The following is a 19,453-nucleotide window of genomic DNA, read 5'->3' as shown; positions in this document are numbered from 1 at the left end:
CCACCACCAACAACAACAACAACAACACCACCCTCACCACACCACCACCACCAACACCACCACCAACAACAACACCAACAACACCACCACCACCACTACCACAAACACCACTTTCACCAACACCAACACCACCAACACTAACATCACTACCACCAACACAACCACCAACAACACCACCACCACCACCACTAACATCACCACCACCAACAACACCACCACCACCAACAATCCTACCACCAACACAACCACCAACAACACCAACAACAACAACACCAACAACAACACCACCACCACCACCAATTACACCCCCACCAACACCACCAACACCACCACCAACATCACCAACACCAACAACACCACCACCAACACAACCACCAACAACACCACCACCACCACCAATAACACCCCCACCAACACCACTACCACCAACACCACCAACACCACCACCAACAACAACACAACGACCAACAACACCAACACCACCACCAACAACACCACCACCAACACCACCAACAACAACACCACCACCAACATCACCAAAAACACCACCACCACCACCCCCAACAACACCACCACCACCAACACCACCACCACCACCAACACCACCACCTCCACCCCAACAACACCACCACCACCAACACCACCACCACCACCACAACCAACAACAACACCACCACCACCCCCAACAACACCACCACCACCCCCCAACAACACCACCACCACCACCACCCAACAGTAATAACCAACAAGTAATCTAGCTAACAATTCAAAAACTACTACCTTATAGACACAAGTGTAAGGGGATAAAGAATATGTACATAAAGATATATGAATGAGTGATGGTACAGAACGGCATAGGCAAGATACAGTAGATGGTATTGAGTGCAGTATCTACATATGAGATGAGTATGTAAACAAAGTGGCATAGTTAAAGTGGCTAGTGATACATGTATTACATAAAGATGCAGTAGATGATATAGAGTACAGTATATACGTATACATATGAGATGAATAATGTAGGGTATGTAAACATTATATAAGGTAGCACTGTTTAAAGTGGCTAGTGATACATGTATTACATAAAGATGCAGTAGATGATATAGAGTACAGTATATACGTATACATATGAGATGAATAATGTAGGGTATGTAAACATTATATTAGGTAGCACTGTTTAAAGTGGCTAGTGATATATTTTACATCCGACGCCGACAGAGATGGCCGCCTCGCTTCGCGTTCCTAGGAAACAATTAACACTTATGTAAGAGCAGTTTAGTTTACTATTGAGCGAGCACAATTTGAATAATGTACTTCCTGCACTACTTTTTGGTTAACCGGGACACTTCCTTCTGTACTTCCTGTTCAATGGTCCACCAATTATGTCCTCATTGACTTGAATGAAGACACCCCTTCTAGTAATTATATTTCTATGGTTCTATTAATGTCAATATATTCAAAAAAAGTGCTGATGAGTGGAGTGACGCTATGTTATGTTCTTCTCTCCTATGTAGAGCAAGCACAGGAGAGCGATGCGGAGAACAAGACAAAGTAAGTGCTTGGTGATCGTTCTCTCTTGGTTGGTCGGCTCTTACCGCGGTGGTCTTAATTTGCATGGATGTGCTGTTGTTGTTGTTGTCGTTACAGTTACTATTTGGATGATGGGGTTGCGTGTGGAATCTAATAGTCACATTGGGCATCCAGTAGTCACATGGGGCATTTAGTAGTTATATGGGGTATCTAGTAGTCACAATGGGCCTTCGGTCATCACAATGGGCATTCTGGTAGTTACATGGGACATTCATCCTGTGAATATCTAAACACACACACCACACACACTATCCCAAATGCCCAAATCCTGTTACAGTAACTCCTGCATGCTTAGTTGACCACCAAATTAGAGGGAGGAAGCCACTTGAGATAAACCTGGCGTAGCCGGAGTTACAGTAAACTGTTTCAATCTGAGAAGTCTGACTCTGGGCCTGTGCTTAGCATAGTTGTAGTGAATGTGGCTCTGGGGTGAGCCTAGTGGCTGGCGTCAACCCACAACAAGATGCAAATCTTGGGTCAATTTAGCATGTTTCCTATTATTTGTTAAGGTTAGGATTGGGGGAGGGGAAGCTGATCCTAGATCTGTACCTAGGGGAAACGTCACCCAGCAGTGTGGACTGTCTGTAGGGGATGTGGTTTTCCCATGAGAGAACAGAGTTATAAATGAGGTCCTCCAAAATAATGTGTTTTCCAAATGTGACAATATTTACTACCCTCTCCTCTTGGACATACTACCTCTGTGTGTGTGTGTGTGTGTTGCTTTCTGTGGTTTTCTTGTGAACATGACCGTGGTGCAGTCTGTGGTGTTTAGGTGATTATAGTGCTGTGGTCATGATGTGCGTTCGCCTTGCAGTTTAGTCTTGGTATCCACGTGGATGTGGCAGTGCTTGATCATGCTGTGGTCGTTAACGTGTTCAATTGAATAATGACCACCAATGTCTTTCCTTATAGAAGCATCTTCATGACTGGGGATGTGCATGGCTTCTTGATTCCGTCTCAAATGCCATCCCATTTCCTGTACAGTGCACTGCTTTTGACCAGGGCCTGTTGGTCTATTTGGAATGCTCACCCGTGTGTGATGTGATCATGCTTCCTGGATTGTTGTGACCGGCAACTCATTCCATGTTCATCCATTTGTAAACTATTCAGCTTTTTGGGTAACACTTGAAGTTCATGACGTATCCATAACAGTGTCTTTAACGCATCATAATGTGTCATAATGGCGTAGCTTTCTACAACTTGACGTTATATTTCCATAGATAGTTTTATTCATATTCTCCTTTTCTTTTCTCTTCCTCTTCTTGACTTTCTTTGTCACTCGCCCTCTCTCCTCACTCCTCTCCCCTCTCTCCTCACTCCTCTCTCCCTCTCCCCTCTCCCCTCTCTCCTCACTCCTCTCTCCCTCACCCCTCTCCCCTCTCTCCTCACTCCTCTCCCCACTCTCCTCACTCCTCTCTCCCTCTCCCCTCTCCCCTCTCTCCTCACTCCTCTCCCCTCTCTCCTCACTACCTCTCTCCTCAACCATCTCTCCTCTCTCCCTCTCTCCTCTCTCCCTCTCCTCTCTCTCCTCACTCCTCTCCCCTCTCTCCTCACTCCTCTCTCCCTCACTCCTCTCCCCTCTCTCCTCACTCCTCTCTCCCTCACTCCTCTCCCCTCTCTCCCCTCTCCCTCTCTCCTCACTCCTATCTCCCTCACTCCTCTCCCCTCTCTCCCCTCTCCCTCTCTCCTCACTCCTCTCTCCTCACTCCCTCTTTCCTCAACCATCTCTCCTCTCTCCTCACTCCCTCGCTCCTCACTCCTCTCTCCCTCTCTCCTCTCTCCTCTCTCCTCACCACCTCTCTCCTCAACCATCTCTCCTCTCTCCCTCTCCTCTCTCTCCTCACTCCTCTCTCCCTCTCTCCCGACTCCCTCTCTCCTCAACCATCTCTCCTCACTCCTCTCTCCTCACTCCCTCTCCTCACTCCTCTCTCCATCTCTCCTCCTCACTCCCTCTCTCTTCACTCCCTCTCTCCTCAACCATCTTGCCTCACTCCTCTCTCCTCATTCCCTCTCCTCTTTCCTCTCTCCTCTCTCCTCACTACCTCTCTCCTCAACCATCTCTCCTCACTCCTCTCTCCTCACTCCCTCTCCTCTTTCCTCACTCCTCTCTCCATCTCTTCTCTCTCCTCCCTTTCTCCTCATTCCTCTCCCTCTGTCCTCACTCCCTCTCCTCTTCCTCTCTCCTCACCCCTCTCGCCCTCTCTCCTCACTCCCTCTCCTCTTTCCTCTTTCCTCACTCCTCTCTCCATCTCTCCCTCTCTCCTCACTCCCTCTCCTCTTTCCTCTTTCCTCGCTCCTCTCTCCATCTCTCCTTCTCTCCTCACTCCCTCTCCTCTTTCCTCTTTCCTCTCTCCATCTCTCCTCTTCCCCCTCTCCATCTCTCCTCTCTCCTCACTCCCTCTCCTCTTTCCTCTCTCCTCACTCCTCTCTCCTCACTCCCTCTCCTCTTCCTCTCTCCTCACCCCTCTCGCCCTCTCTCCTCACTCCCTCTCCTCTTTCCTCTTTCCTCCCTCCTCTCTCCATCTCTCCCTCTCTCCTCACTCCCTCTCCTCTTTCCTCTTTCCTCACTCCTCTCTCCATCTCTCCTTCTCTCCTCACTCCCTCTTCTATTTCCTCTCTCCATCTCTCCCCTCTCCATCTCTCCTCTTCCCCCTCTCCATCTCTCCTTTCTCCTCACTCCCTCTCCTCTTTCCTCTCTCCTCACTCCTCTCTCCTCACTCCCTCTCCTCACTCCTCTCTCCATCTCTCCTCCTCACTCCCTCTCTCTTCACTCCCTCTCTCCTCAACCATCTCTCCTCACTCCTCTCTCCTCACTCCCTCTCCTCTTCCCCCTCTCCATCTCTCCCTCACTCCCTCTTCTCACTCCTCTCGCCCCCTCTCTCCTCTCTCCGTCTCTCCTACTCACTCCCTCTCCTCTTTCCTCTCTCCTCACTCCCTCTCCTCTTCCCCCTCTCCATCTCTCCCTCACTCCCTCTTCTCACTCCTCTCTCCCCCTCTCTCCTCACTCCTCTCTCCTCTTCCCCCTCTCCATCTCTCCCTCACTCCCTCTTCTCACTCCTCTCCCCCCTCTCTCCTCACTCCTCTCTCCTTACTCCTCTCTCCCTCTCCATCTCTCCTCTCTCCATCTCTCCTCACTCCCTCTCCTCTTTCCCCTCTCCTCTCTCTATCTCTCCTCACTCCCTCTCCTCTTTCCTCTCTCCTCTCTCCTCACTCCTCTCTCCTCACTCCTCTCTCCCCCTCTCTCCTCACTCCTCTTTCCTTACTCCTCTCTCCGTCTCTTCTCTCTCCTCACTCCTTTCCGGGTGGGTGGCAGAGTGAAAAAGGTGAACACCCAGGTGATCGGACCGAAATACACCAAGCTGAGAGACTGGCATCACGGGGTGTCTGCACGCACACTCAACGTCCTTACCCTCCAATAGTGCCCTCTGTTTGTGTGAGTGTGTCACTGGTGTAGTACACACCCCCCGCAGCCCCCGCAAGGCAGGGCCCCCCCCAAGATTTTGGGGTTGGGGTCCCTCTGGAGATCGTGCCCCCCAGATAGCGTATGAAGATTTCATAAGCCATTAATTTTTTTTCGAATCACAGGAAATTATCTTTTTCTCTCAGCATCATGGCAGAATGTGTAAAATAGCACCAGATTATCTATAAAACTCTTTTCTCTGTCCTATGTTTTTTTCTTTTTTTCTTAAAGAAAATAATTAATTTGGTTGGGGGAGGAGCTCTTACTCGGACCTTGCGGGTTGCCATGTGTGTGTGTGTGTGTGTGTGTGTGTGTGTGTGGGTGTGTGTGTGTTTGCGTGCGTATTAGCCTAGAGCACAACTGCCATCCCAAATGTCATCGACTGTGTCCCGTCTAATTTTACTACCCAGTTTGGCTCACAATCTGACAGTATATTTCTCTATAGTATATTTATCTATAGTATAATGTTCTATGGTATGTTTATCTATAGTATAATGGTCTATAGTATATAGCTCTTCAGAGAGATGCAATATCTTAGTGTAACAGTTGGGTCATGTTTGAAACCTGATACAGTGTCTACTGATGGTTGATTGGTTGACTGGCTGATTGGTTGGTTGGTTGTACTGTATCATGTGACCATTAAAAGTAGAAGTTGCTCCAGCCAGTGACACACAATATTATTGGGGATTGAACACAATAAAACCATAAGGGTTATTTCCATTGTGGTGTAGATTCCTCATGAAATGTACTGTTGGATATTCAATTAAAACAGACACTGCCAACAAAAAATTGGACCGTTTTTGGGCAGAGGACCCTTGATTACAGGGTTGGACGGCTACAGTGGGCCTGCTGCTGTGGTTAACAGAATAATCAAACATATTAAATACATACACTGAGGATACAAAACATTAGGAACACCCTCAGAACAGCCTCTGGGGCATGGACTCTATAAGGTGTCGAAAGCAGTCCACGAGGATGATGGCCCGTGTTGACTACTATGCTTCCCACAGTTGTGTCATGTTGGCTGGATGTCATTAGGATGGTGGACCATTGTTGATACACACAGGAAATTCTTGAGCGTGAAAACCCCAGCAGCGTTGCAGTTCTTGACGCACTCAAACCGGTGCGCCTGGCACCTACTACCATACCCCATTCAAAGGCACTTAAATATTGTGTCATGCCCACTCAACCTCTGAATGGCACACATACACAATACATGTTTCAATTGTCACAAGGCTTAAAAATTCTTCTTTAACCTGTCTCCTCCCCTCTGCACTCCTACTCTGGCATGTCCTGGGGAAGTGTTTTCTGTGAAAGGTATTCAGACACTCTTGGAAGACAAATGGGACGTTTTTCTGGAGAGAAAAAAAGTTGTATTATTGTTAGAAACAGACTACTTCTGCTAGTATCATTTCATCCCTGGGATTGAGTTTTTTAACTTATAAGACCGTGTATTGTGATGATAACAAAAAATATAGCAAGAGCCACATCATGCACCGAGAGAGAGAGAGAGAGAGAGAGAGAGAGAGAGAGAGAGGCACATATATGTGACATAGTACACAATCTTCGGGTAACACTTTTTGCTCGTGAGCGCTACTTTCAGAAATACTGGCTAAAAAGTGTACAAATGTACCGGAGAATCTCTTTAATACATTATGTACAGGGTATATTAGCCTCAACGTCTGTTATGTGCTTTGAATGTGATGTCATCATGAGTTGGCATGATGTTTCAATAAAGTTAAGAAGCATTCATTTCAGCCTTTCTATCTTCTTCTTCTCTCTGACAATAGTTCTCCCATTATAGCTGAGACAAATGACGGCCAGGTCAGGCACAGTCACACTCATCCACTCTCTGACTGCTGACCTTTTCACCTTTGACCTATCGACTCCTCACTCTGCACTGTCCCTTTGTGGACATACAGTGAGCTCCAAAAGTATTGGGACTGTGACACATTGTTGTTGTTTTGTCTCTGTACTCCAGCACTTTGGATTGGAAATGATATCATGACTATGAGGTTAAAGTGCCGACTGACAGGTTTCATTTGAATGTATCTTCATCCATATCGGGTGAACGGTTTAGAAATTACAGAACTTTTTGTATATAGTCCCCCCATTTTAGGGGACCAAAAATACTGGGACAAATTCACCAACGTGTATTAAAGTAGTAAAAAGTTTAGTATTTGGTCCCATATTCATAGCACCAATGATAACATCAAGCTGGTGACTCTACACATTTGTTGGATGCATTTGCTGTTTGTTATGGTTGTTTCAGATCATTTTGTGCCCAATAGAAATGAATGGTAAATAATGTATTTTGTCATTTTAGAGTCACTTTTAATGTAAATAAGAATAGAATATGTTTCTAAACACTTCCACATTAATGTGGATGCTACCATGATTACAGATAATCCTGAAGGAAATGTGAATAATGATGAGTGAGAAAGTTACAGACGCACAAATATCATACCCCCCCGCCCCCCAAAACATGCTAACCGCTCCCCATTACAATAACAAAGGAGGTTAGCATTTTTGGGTATGTAAAGTACCAGTCAAAAGTTTGGACACACCTACTCATTCCAGGGTTTTACTATTTTCTACATTGTAGAATAGTGAAGACATCAAAACTATGAAATAGCACATATGGAATCATGTAGTAACCAAGAAAGTGTTAAACATATAAAAATAAATGTTATATTTGAGGTTCTTTAAAGTATCCACCCTTTGTCTTGATGACAGCTAAGTGAGTCTCTCCACAACCCACACAGTTGTGAAGAGGGCACGAAAACATTTCTTCCCCATCAGGAGGCTGAAAAGATTTGGCATGGTCCCTAACACCGTACCCAAATCGGTCACGCATGTGCTCCATCGTGCGCCATCGTGCACAAATTGGTTTTGTCCCCCAACACAAACGTGATCACAACACGCAGGTTTAAATATCTAAACAAACTCTGAACCTATTATATTAGTTTGAGACAGGTCAAAAAGCCTTAAACATTTATCGCCTACCAGACGAGCTAAACTACTTCCATGCTCGCTTCGAGGCAATTGGCACTGAAACATGCATGAGAGCACCAGCTGTTCCGGAAGACTGTGTGATCACACTCACCGAAAGCCGATGTGAGTGAGACCTTTAAACAGGTCAAATTTCATTACCAGGACGTGTACTGCGAGCATGCGCTGACCAACCAGCAAGTGTCTTCACTGACATTTTCAACCTCTCCCTGTCCGAGTCTGTAATACCAACATGTTTTAAGCAGACCACCATAGAGCCTGTGCCCAAGAACACTAAGCTAACCTGCCTAAATAACTACCAACCCGTAGCACTCACTTCTGTAGCCATGAAGTGCTTTGAAAGGCTAGTCATGTCTCACATCAACACCATTATCCCAGAAACCCTAGACCCACTCCAATTTGCATACCGCCCCAACAGATCCACAGATGATGCAATCTCTATTGCACTCCACACTGCCCTTTCCTAACTGGACAAAAGGAACACCTATGTGAGAATGCTATTCATTGACTACAGCTCAGCGTTCAACACCAGAGTGCCGTCAAAGCTCATCAATAAGTTAAGGACCCCGGGACTAAACACCTCCCTCTGCAACTGTATCCTGGATATCCTGACAGGCCGCCCCCAGGTGGTAAGGGTAGGTAACAACACATCCACCATACTGATCCTCAACACAGGGGCTCCTCGGGTGCATGCTCAGCCCCCTCCTGTACTCCCTGTTCACTCATGACTGCACAGCCAGGCAGGACTCCAACACCATCATTAAGCTTGATGATTACACAACAGTGGTAGGCCTGATCACCGACAACGACGAGACAGCCTATAGGCAGGAAGTCAGAGACCTGGCCGTGTGTTGCCAGGACAACAACCTCTCCCTCAACGTAACCAAGACTAAGGAGATGATTGTGGACCAGGAAAAAGAGGACCGAGTACGCCCCCATTCTTATCGACGGGGCTGCAGTGGAGCAGGTTGAGAGCTTCAAGTTCCTTGGTGTCCACATCACCAACAAACTATCATGGTCCAAACACACCAGACAGTCGTGAAGAGGGCACGACAAAACCTATTCCCCCTCAGGAGACTGAAAAGATTTGGCATGGGTCCTCAGATCCTCAAAAGGTTCTACAGCTGCACCATCAAGAGCATACCGACCGCAAGGCACTACAGAGGGCAGTGCAAACAGCCCAGTACATCACTGGGGCCAAGCTCCTTGCCATCCAGGACCTCTATACCAGGTGGTGTCAGAGGAAGGCCCTAAAAATTGTCAAAGACTCCAGCCACCCAAGCCATAGACTGTTCCCTCTGCTACCGCATTGCAAGCGGTACCGGAGCGCCAAGTCTAGGACCAAGAGGCTTCTAAACAGCTTCTACCCCCAAGCCAGAAGACTCCTGAACACCTAATCAAATGGTTACCCAGACTATTTGCATTGCCACCCACCCTCTTTTGCATCGTGCTACTCTCTGTTGTTATCATCTATGCATTGTCACTTTAAAGAACTCTACCCACATGTACATATTACCTCAACTAACCGGTGCCCCCGCACATTGACTCTGTACCAGTATCCCCCTGTATATAGCCTCCACATTGACTCTGTACCGGTATTCTTATTCTTCTCTGTATTTATTTTTAATTTTTAACCGTACTGTTGGTTAGGGGCTCGTAAGTAAGCATTTCACTGTCAGGTGAATGTGACTAATACAAATTGAATTGAATTTAGCTGACTAGCTTGCTGTTGCTAGCTTGCTGTTGCTAGCTAATTTGTCCTGGAATATAAACGTTGAGTTGTTATTTTACCTGAAATGCACAAGGTCCTCTACTCAGACAATTAATCCACACATAAAACGGTCAACATAATCAATGTATCAGTGTATAACCAATGAGGAGATGGCACCTGGGTATCTGCTTCTATAAACCAATGAGGAGATGGGAGAGGCAGGACTTGCCCCGTGTTCAGTGTCCCAAATAGAACTGACTTCTATTTTAGCGCTTGGCAACACAGACGCTCGTTTGCGCGAGCAGTGGGGGTGCAATAATGGAATAACTTGTGTTTACATTTATTTTGCAACCCGAGCGATGTGGTCAGCATGTAAGGATCCTGAACACGTTCTACAGCTGCACCTGTTAAAGGCTCTCATATCGCTCATCGACAAAGGACACAGTGCTGTTCTCTTTCACGGTTTATTCTGCAGAAATACACACAACACAATGTGTAAACTTCAGAGCAACTGCAAATCTGTCATGAAATCTGAGTGACATGAAATAAAAAATAAAAGTACACTTCACAAGGTGAGGAAAGTACAGGACAGATGCTAGCTAGCCTTTAGCGTACAGCAACGTGCTAACTTTGTAAATGTCCATCAAATTGTAAATACAGGACACAACTCTGTAACACTATCACATAACATGTCAACATCGATAGTGATAATAAAACTATATCGTTTTCAGCCTTTAACATACATCAGATATATTTTTAAAAGGGAAAACACTGGGTGCAGCATGGAGCACGATACGTAACCTCCGTCAAAAGTTGAACAACTCTTTGGCTGGATGCTGCGCGATCATGCGCACGGAGATGCAGTTGCACCAATAATACAGCAGGTGTCGCCACAACTGTTCATACATATACATAACCTGACTGCTTCATTATGACAAAACTCACACAACTAGGGATATCTATTTCAACCCTGTTACACACCATTGAGAGCATGTTGACTGGCTGCATTACCGCTTGGTACGGAAACTGCAATGCACCCCGACCGCAAGTCGCTACAGGGGGTAGTGCATACCACCCACTACATCACTGGGGTCGAGCTCCCATCCAGGACCTCTATACCAGGCGGTGTCAGAGGAAGGCCCAAAAGATTGTCAAAGACTCCAGCCACCCCAGTCATAGACTGTTCCCTCTGCTAGCGCACGACAAGCGGTACCAGTGCACCAAGTCTGGAACCAACAGGACCCTGAACAACCTCTACCCCCAAGCCATGACTGCTGAACAAGACTACTAAATAGATAATAAAATGGCCACCCGGACTACCTGCAATGACCCTTTTTCAACTCTCCGGCACCGACTCTATGCACACACACTGGACTAACACACTTACACTGACCCCCCAACACACATAGACATACACACACACTGGACTAACACACACATAGACATACACACACACTGGACTAACACACAGATAGACATACACACACATAGACATACACACACACTGGACTAACACACACATAGACATACACACACACTGGACTAACACACACATAGACATACACACACACTGGACTAACACACACATAGACATACACACACACTGGATGAACACACTTACACTGACACCCCAACACACACATAGACATACACACACACTGGACTAACACACACATAGACATACACACACACTGGACTAACACACTTACACTGACCCCAACACACACATAGACATACACACACACACTGGACTAACACACACATAGACATACACACACAGCATAGGTCCACAGACACACACATAACATGCGCGCACATGTACACTGATGCCACACACACACTTTCTCATACATACGCTGCTGTTACAGCTCAGTCTATCGTCTATCCTGTTGCCTAGTCACCACCCCTACCTACAGTACATGATTCCATATGTGTTATTTCCTAGTGTTGATGTCTGCGCTATTATTCTACAATGTAGGAAATAGTCAAAATAAAGAAAACCTTTGAATGAGTAGCTGTGTCCAAACTTTTGACTGGTACTGTATGTATATTTTTGTATCTTTATGTTGGAAAAATACCCATAATTAAGCATTTCACTGTTGGTCTACACCTGTTGTTTACAAAACATGTGACAAATAACATTTGATTTGATGATTATATATATATTTATGCAATGGTGAAGCACAAACGTTATGATCAGGGCGTGTGGCTCTATCATGTTCCACAACTGTTTCATTCCTCTAGCAGTTCCATTTTGACACCACTAGAGGGCGATGGTGTCCTAGGAGAGATTCAAGCCATTGGGTCGGATTGGGAAGCTAGTGATGTCCATCACAATGACGACTCCTCTGCTACAGACTAAATACATACGGCTCCTCTCTCACCTATTCACAGGTACAACAAAGCAAACAAATTATTGTGAAATTGATCATAAAAAGCCCTGAGTCAGCAAACACCGTTCATTATTTTCCTCCCATTGGAAGGTTGGCCAGGTGAGGTCAGAACATGAGAAACATGTGATTGGTTTAGCCTTGGTCCAGGGCTTTAGTGAAACTTTCTCAATGAACATTTATGCAGGGCGTTAGTAGAGGAATATACGTTAAGGACTTGGACCAGCTCTAGAAAACACTAGGGTTAAAGTATCAGCCCCCTGTAACAAAATGACAGTTTAAAACCGGTGTCTACCCCGGGTAAACACTGCAGAGACATAGTGCGTCTCAGATTAGTAGTGAGTGCTGATATAGGATCGGTTTGGCTTTTTAGATAATAATGCAGAGACATAATGCATCTCAGATTAGTAGTGAGTGCTGATATAGGATCGGTTTGGCTTTTTAGATAATAATGCAGAGACATAATGCATCTCAGATTAGTAGTGAGTGCTGATCTAGGATCAGTTTGGCTTTTTAGATAATAATGAAGGACCTCAGCCACCCGAGCCACTGCCTGTTCACGTCGCTATCATCTAGAAGGAAGAGACCGTACAGGTGCATCAAAGCTGGGACAGAGACTGACAAACAGCTTCTATCTCCAGGCCATCAGACTGTTAAACAGTCACCACTAGCCAGCCTCCGCCCAGTACCCTGCCCTGAACCTTAGTCACTGTTACTAGCCTCCCCCCAGTACCCTGCCCTGAACCTTAGTCACTGTTACTAGCCTCCACCAGTACCCTGCCCTGAACCTTAGTCACTGTTACTAGCCTTCCCCAGTACCCTGCCCTGAACCTTAGTCACTGTTACTAGCCTCCCCCAGTACCCTGCCCTGAACCTTAGTCACTGTTACTAGCTTTCCCCAGTACCCTGCCCTGAACCTTAGTCAATGTTACTAGCCTTCCCCAGTACCCTGCCCTGAACCTTAGTCACTGTTACTAGCCTACCCTGCCCTGAACCTTAGTGAATGTTACTAGCCTCTCCCAGTACCCTGCCCTGAACCTTAGTCACTGTTACTAGCCTCCCCCAGTACCCTGCCCTGAACCTTAGTGATTGTAACTAGCCTCCCCCAGTACCCTGCCCTGAACTATAGTCACTGTTTCTAGCCGGCTACCACCCAGTACTCTACCCTGCACCTTAGAGACCTCTGCCCTATGTACATAGAGTCATTGAACACTGGTCACTTCTATAATGTTTACATACTGTTTTACCCACTTTAGATGTATATACTGTTTTCTAGTCATGGCTTATCCAATATAACTACTGCTGTACACATCTTTTCTACAAGGTGTCGAAAGCGTTCCACAGGGATGGTGGCCCATATTGACTCCAATTCTATCCATGGTTGTGTCAAGTTGGCTGGATGTCGTGAAAAACCCAGCAGCGTTGCAGTTCTTGACACTCAAATGGCATGTCTGGCACCAACTACCATACCCCGTTCAAAGGCACTTAAATCTTTTGTCTTCAAATCAAATACATTTTTTTTATGGTCACATATACAGTGGGGAGAACAAGTATTTGATAGACTGCCGATTTTGCAGGTTTCCCTACTTACAAAGCATATAGGGGTCTGTAATTTTTATCATAGGTACACTTCAACTGTGAGAGACAGAATCTAAAACAAAAATCCAGAAAATCACATTGTATGATTTTTAAGTAATTAATTTGCATATTATTGCATGACATAAGTATTTGATACATCAGAAAAGCAGAACTTAATATTTGGTACAGAAACCTCTGTTTGCAATTACAGAGATCATACGTTTCCTGTAGTTCTTGACCAGGTTTGCACACACTGCAGCAGGGATTTTGGTCCACTCCTCCATACAGACCTTCTCCAGATCCTTCAGGTTTCGGGGCTGTTGCTGGGCAATACGGACTTTCAGCTCCCTCCAAAGATTTTCTATTGGGTTCAGGTCTGGAGACTGGCTAGGCCACTCCAGGACCTTGAGATGCTTCTTACGGAGCCACTCCTTAGTTGCCCTGGCTGTGTGTTTCGGGTCGTTGTCATGCTGGAAGACTCAGCCACGACCCATCTTCAATGGTCTTACTGAGGGAAGGAGGTTGTTGGCCAAGATCTTGCGATACATGGCCCCATCCATCCTCCCCTCAATACGGTGCAGTCTTCCTGTCCCCTTTGCAGAAAAGCATCCCCAAAGAATGATGTTTCCACCTCCATGCTTCACAGTTGGGATGGTGTTCTTGGGGTTGTACTCATCCTTCTTCTTCCTCCAAACACGGCGAGTGGAGTTTAGACCAAAAAGCTCTATTTTTGTCTCATCAGACCACATGACCTTCTCCCATTCCTCCTCTGGATCATCCAGATGGACATTGGCAAACTTCAGACGGGCTTGGACATGCGCTGGCTTGAGCAGGGGGACCTTGCGTGCGCTGCAAGATTTTAATCCATGACGGTGTAGTGTGTTACTAATGGTTTTCTTTGAGACTGTGGTCCCAGCTCTCTTCAGGTCATTGACCAGGTCCTGCCGTGTAGTTCTGGGCTGATTCCTCACCTTCCTCATGAGGAAGGGACTGCGAGACTAGTTAGGATCGAGGGAAAGATGAACGGAACAAAGTAAAGCGAGATCCTTGACGAAAACCTGCTCCAGAGCACTCAGGACCTCAGACTGGGTCGAAGGTTCATCTTCCAACAGGACAACAACCCTAACACACAGCCAAGACAACGCAGGAGTGGCTTCGAAACCTGAAAATAACTGTGCAGCAACGTTCCCCATCCAACCTGACAGTACTTGAGATGATCTACAGAGAAGAATGGAAGAAACTCCCCAAATAGAGGTGTGCCAATATTGTAACATCATACCCAAGAAGACTCAAGGCTGTGATCGCTGCCAAATGTGGTTCAACAAAGTAACGTAACAAAATGTGGAAAAAGACAAGGGGTCTGAACTCTTTCTGAATGCACTGTATGTAGTAGATGTCATTGCGAAGTTGATTAGGAGCCAAGAACAGGGTGTCCAGGTCTATCAGCGCCATCTTGTCAGTCATCCGCTGAATGGCACACATATACAATCCATGTCTCAATTGTCTCAAGGCTTAAAAATCCTTCTTTAATAAATATTCTTCAGGATTGGTGGGTCCCCTGCGGGACGTTGAGCTAATGTAGGCAAATGCGATTAGCATGAGATTGTAAGTAACAAGAACATTTCCCAGGACATAGACATATCTGATATTGGCAGAAAGATTAAATTCTTGTTCATCTAACTGCACTGTCCAATTTACAGTAGCTATTACAATGAAATAATACCATTCTATTGTTTGAGGAGAGTGCACAGTTTTGAACATGAAAAGTTATTAAGAAACCAATTAGGCACATTTAGGCAGTCTAGATACAAATTTTTGAACAGAAAGGAAATGGTTCATTGGATCAGTCTAAAACTTTGCATATACACTGCTGCCATCTAGTGGCCAAAATCTAAATTGCACCTGGGCTGGAGTAATACATGATGGCCTTTCTCTTGCATTTCAAAGATGATGATACAGAAAAATACAAAAGAACGGTTGGTTTTGTCTTTGTATTATCTTTTACCAGATCTATTGTGTTATAGTCTCCTACATTCCTTTCACATTTCCACACATTTCAAAGTGTTTCCTTTCAAATGGTACCAAGAATATGCATATCCTTGCTTCAGGGCCTGAGTTACAGGCAGTTAGATTTGGGTATGTCATTTTAGGCAAAAAATGAAAAACCGGGTCCTCCCCTTCATCAACATTGATTGAAGTGGATTTAACAGGTGACATTAATAAGGGATCATATGGAAAGAGCAGGTGTTCCTAATGTTTTGTACAGTAGTTGAACCTACATTTATACTCCGGACTCTGACATTGCTCGTTCTGATATTCTTATTTTTAATTTTTTTTTACTGTTTGGATTGTGTGTGTATTGTTCTGTATCGCTAGGTATTATTACTGCACTGTTGAAGCTAGAAACATAAGCATTTCACTGCACCTGCGGTAACATCTGCAACCCTGTGTATCCGACCAATAAATATTGATTTGATTTGAATAAGATCGGATGGTGAGACCTAATCCTAGATCAGCACCAATACACTGATTCTAGATCAGCCCTGCTATACTGGTCCTAGATCGGGACTGCTACACTGATCCTAGAGCAGCACTGCTACACTTATCCTAGATCAGCACTGCTACTCTGATCCTAGATCAGTACTTCTACTCTAATCTTAGATCAGGACTGCTACACTGATCCTAGATCAGCACCGCTACACTGATCCTAGATCAGCCCCGCTACACTGATCCTAGATCAGCCCCGCTACACTGATCATAGATCAGCCCTCCTACTCTTGATACACACAGTGATGGCCTTTCCAATGATATGAGCATACACTCCAGATTATCTTCTCATTATGTGCCAACAGTATAATGCACTTGTTTCTCTGGGCAAGTGGCTCCATATACAGTAGGAAAGAAACCCTTCATTGACAGTATGCTTATCCATCCATCCTCTTATCTCTGTGTCCCTCCCAGCTCCTCTCCAGTACAGCCACTGACACATCTTTCTCCTGTGTCTGCAGTACAGCCACTACTCTCCCCAAAGCCAGTGAGGTACGGGTATCATACCAATCTACTCTATCCCAGTGTCCTTATCAGTGTAAAGTCTGCTGCCCCTTTTCCTGTGTTCTATGGGTGCAGGCGAGAGCTCCTGTTGAACCCACTGGAGTTCCTCCCTCGAGGTGGTCCCTGCCCACCGGCCCTCACCCCTAGTGCACCGACTCTGGCTATACGGTCCCATTCTACTGTTATTGGTTTACAGGCCAGGTAAAGCTCAGTGCTGTGTGTGCGTGTGTGTGTGTGCATGCGAGCAAGCGTGTAAAGGTTGATAACCTGAGGTTTAGTGATCATAGTAGATGCATTCTATTTAGGATGTATTCTTGATTGATTTTAGTAATTGTAAATGTGGATCTGCATTCATCACTGAAATCATCAGTCCTAGCTGTTCCCTTCACCCTGTCGGTCGTACCTTCTTATGCCCTCCTCCTGTCCCCCTGTCTTCCTGTCTTCCTGTCTTATACTGTCCTGTCCTGTCCTCTGCTCTCCTGTCCTGTCCGCTCCACTTCTGTCCTCTCCTCTCCTGTCCTCTCCTTTCCTGTCCTCTCCTCTTCTGTCCTGTCTTACCTTATTATGTCTTCCTGTCCTGTCCTCTCCTGTCCTGTCTTTACTTATTATGTCTTCCTGTCCTGTCCTGTCCTGTCCTCTGCTCTCCTGTCCTGTCCGCTCCACTTCTGTCCTGTCCTCTCCTGTCCTCTCCTTTCCTGTCCTCTCCTCTTCTGTCCTGTCTTACCTTATTATGTCTTCTTGTCCTGTCCTCTCCTTTCCTGTCTTTACTTATTATGTCTTCCTGTCCTGTCCTGTCCTCTGCTCTCCTGTCCTGTCCGCTCCACTTCTGTCTTCTCCTCTCCTGTCCTCTCCTTTCCTGTCCTCTCCTCTTCTGTCCTGTCTTACCATATTATGTCTTCCTGTTCTGTCCTCTCCTCTTCTGTCCTCTTCTTTCCTGTCTTATTGTATTATGTCTTCCTGTCCTGTCCTCTCCTCTTCTGTCCTCTTCTTTCCTGTCTTTACTTATTATGTCTTCTTGTCCTGTCCTCTCCTCTTTTGTCCTCTTCTGTCCTCCCCTCTCCCTCTTCTGTCCTCTTCTCTTCTGTCCTGTCCTCTCCTCTCCTGTCCTCTCCTCTAATGTCCTCTCCTGTCCTGTCTTGTCTTATTATGTATCCCTGTCCTCTTCTCTCCTCTTTTGTCCTCTTCTGTCCTCCCCTCTCCCTCTTCTGTCCTCTTCTGTCCTGTCCTCTCCTGTCCTTTCCTCTCCTGTCCTCTCCTGTCCTGTCCTGTCAACCCCTTGTGTTTCCATGACTACCTCGTTAAAAGAACCCCACACAGGTCACCTGAGGGGACGGTCTCTCAGTCCCTATTGGATGCCTTGCTCATTACGCCTATCACCACCCTCCCGCCCCTCCGCTTGAGGAAGAAGAAGCGTCGGAGTGTTAGTGCCTTACACCTGCCCAACAACAAGAGGTAAAGGGTGACATCATCGTGTGATGTAATGTATGGCGATCACTCACTCTACCATGTAGACTGAAGACCTGTTGACATGAACCGTTAACGATGACTAATTACTTATGTCACAATTTCCCCATGACGGCATGTTATAGTGTGGGTCACTAACTAACAACCGTATCTAACAAAACAAAAAAAAAACATAACGAAAGGCAGCTAGAGAAAACTTAGCCCCTGTTCTTTCCCTCGATTCCATATCGACCTTGTTAGATCAGAAGAGAATGAATAGATATTAGCAATATGGTGGAAATTCCATCCAGCCTTTAAGAAGAGGTGTAGTCTAGTTCAAATGAAAGATAACATCAAGCACCATATGACCCCTTTTGAAAACCTTTCAGACCTACAGGAGCGCCTACAGAGGAGGGGCTAAGGGTTCATTTGGAATTGATTGAGAGTCTTCGGCTATTCCCAAATGGCACCCTATTCCCTATTTAGTATACTATTTAAAGTGTACTGAGCAGTGCACCCTTGCATAGTGCACTACTTTAAATAATGTACTAAATAGGGATTAGGGTGCCATTTGGGAATAGCCAATTTAGTGTCAACAAAGAGCCGTCTATGGGAGTTGAACTTTAAAGCCACCGCCTCTGAAATGTAGCTAGCTAGCTGCTTGACAACAGCCGAGTTCCCTCAGCACGCTGCAAATGGCAACAGCCGTGTTGTGTCCCTGAGAAAACCTAGCGGACAAGCTATGATCCCGCCGAAACAATTTGGCATGAGACGCATTTTGGCTGAGTTCAAATGTGACAGTAGGCATACAGAAGTGTTTAGAACAAGTGTGGCAGTATGTGAGATCTGACATTTGTCCAGGAAATAGCCACGCTCATACAAGTCCATTTGTGTGTGTGTGTATATACTGCTTGTGTGTGGGTATACTGTATGTGTGTGTGTGTGCATGTGTTTGTGGTTTGTGGGTTTATTTCCGTATATTGTATATGTGCGTGTGTGTGTATATGTGTGGGGGGTATACTGTGCGCGCGTGTGTGTGTGCGTGTGTGTGTCGATGTGTGTGTGTGTGTGTGTGTGTCGATGTGTGTGTGTGTGTGTGTGTGAGTCTGTGTGTGTGTGTGTGTGTGTGTGTGTGTGTGTGTGTGTGTGTGTGTGTGTGTGTGTGTGTGTGTGTGTGTGTGTGTGTGTGTGTGTGTGTGTGTGTGTGTGTGTGTGTGTGTG

General features: G+C 45.8%; 1 pseudogene; it reads left to right on the top strand.

Annotated features, from left to right (window-relative positions):
- The window catches only part of LOC139398597 (LIM domain-binding protein 3-like), a 29,671-nt pseudogene extending 11,426 nt beyond the window's left edge, over window positions 1-18,245 (top strand).
- Window positions 18,246-19,453: the final 1,208 nt, after the last annotated feature.

Source organism: Oncorhynchus clarkii, unplaced genomic scaffold (genome assembly GCF_045791955.1).
Source record: "Oncorhynchus clarkii lewisi isolate Uvic-CL-2024 unplaced genomic scaffold, UVic_Ocla_1.0 unplaced_contig_3171_pilon_pilon, whole genome shotgun sequence".
Classification (NCBI taxonomy): Eukaryota; Metazoa; Chordata; class Actinopteri; order Salmoniformes; family Salmonidae; genus Oncorhynchus; species Oncorhynchus clarkii.
This window is presented reverse-complemented; position numbering and strand designations above follow the sequence as displayed.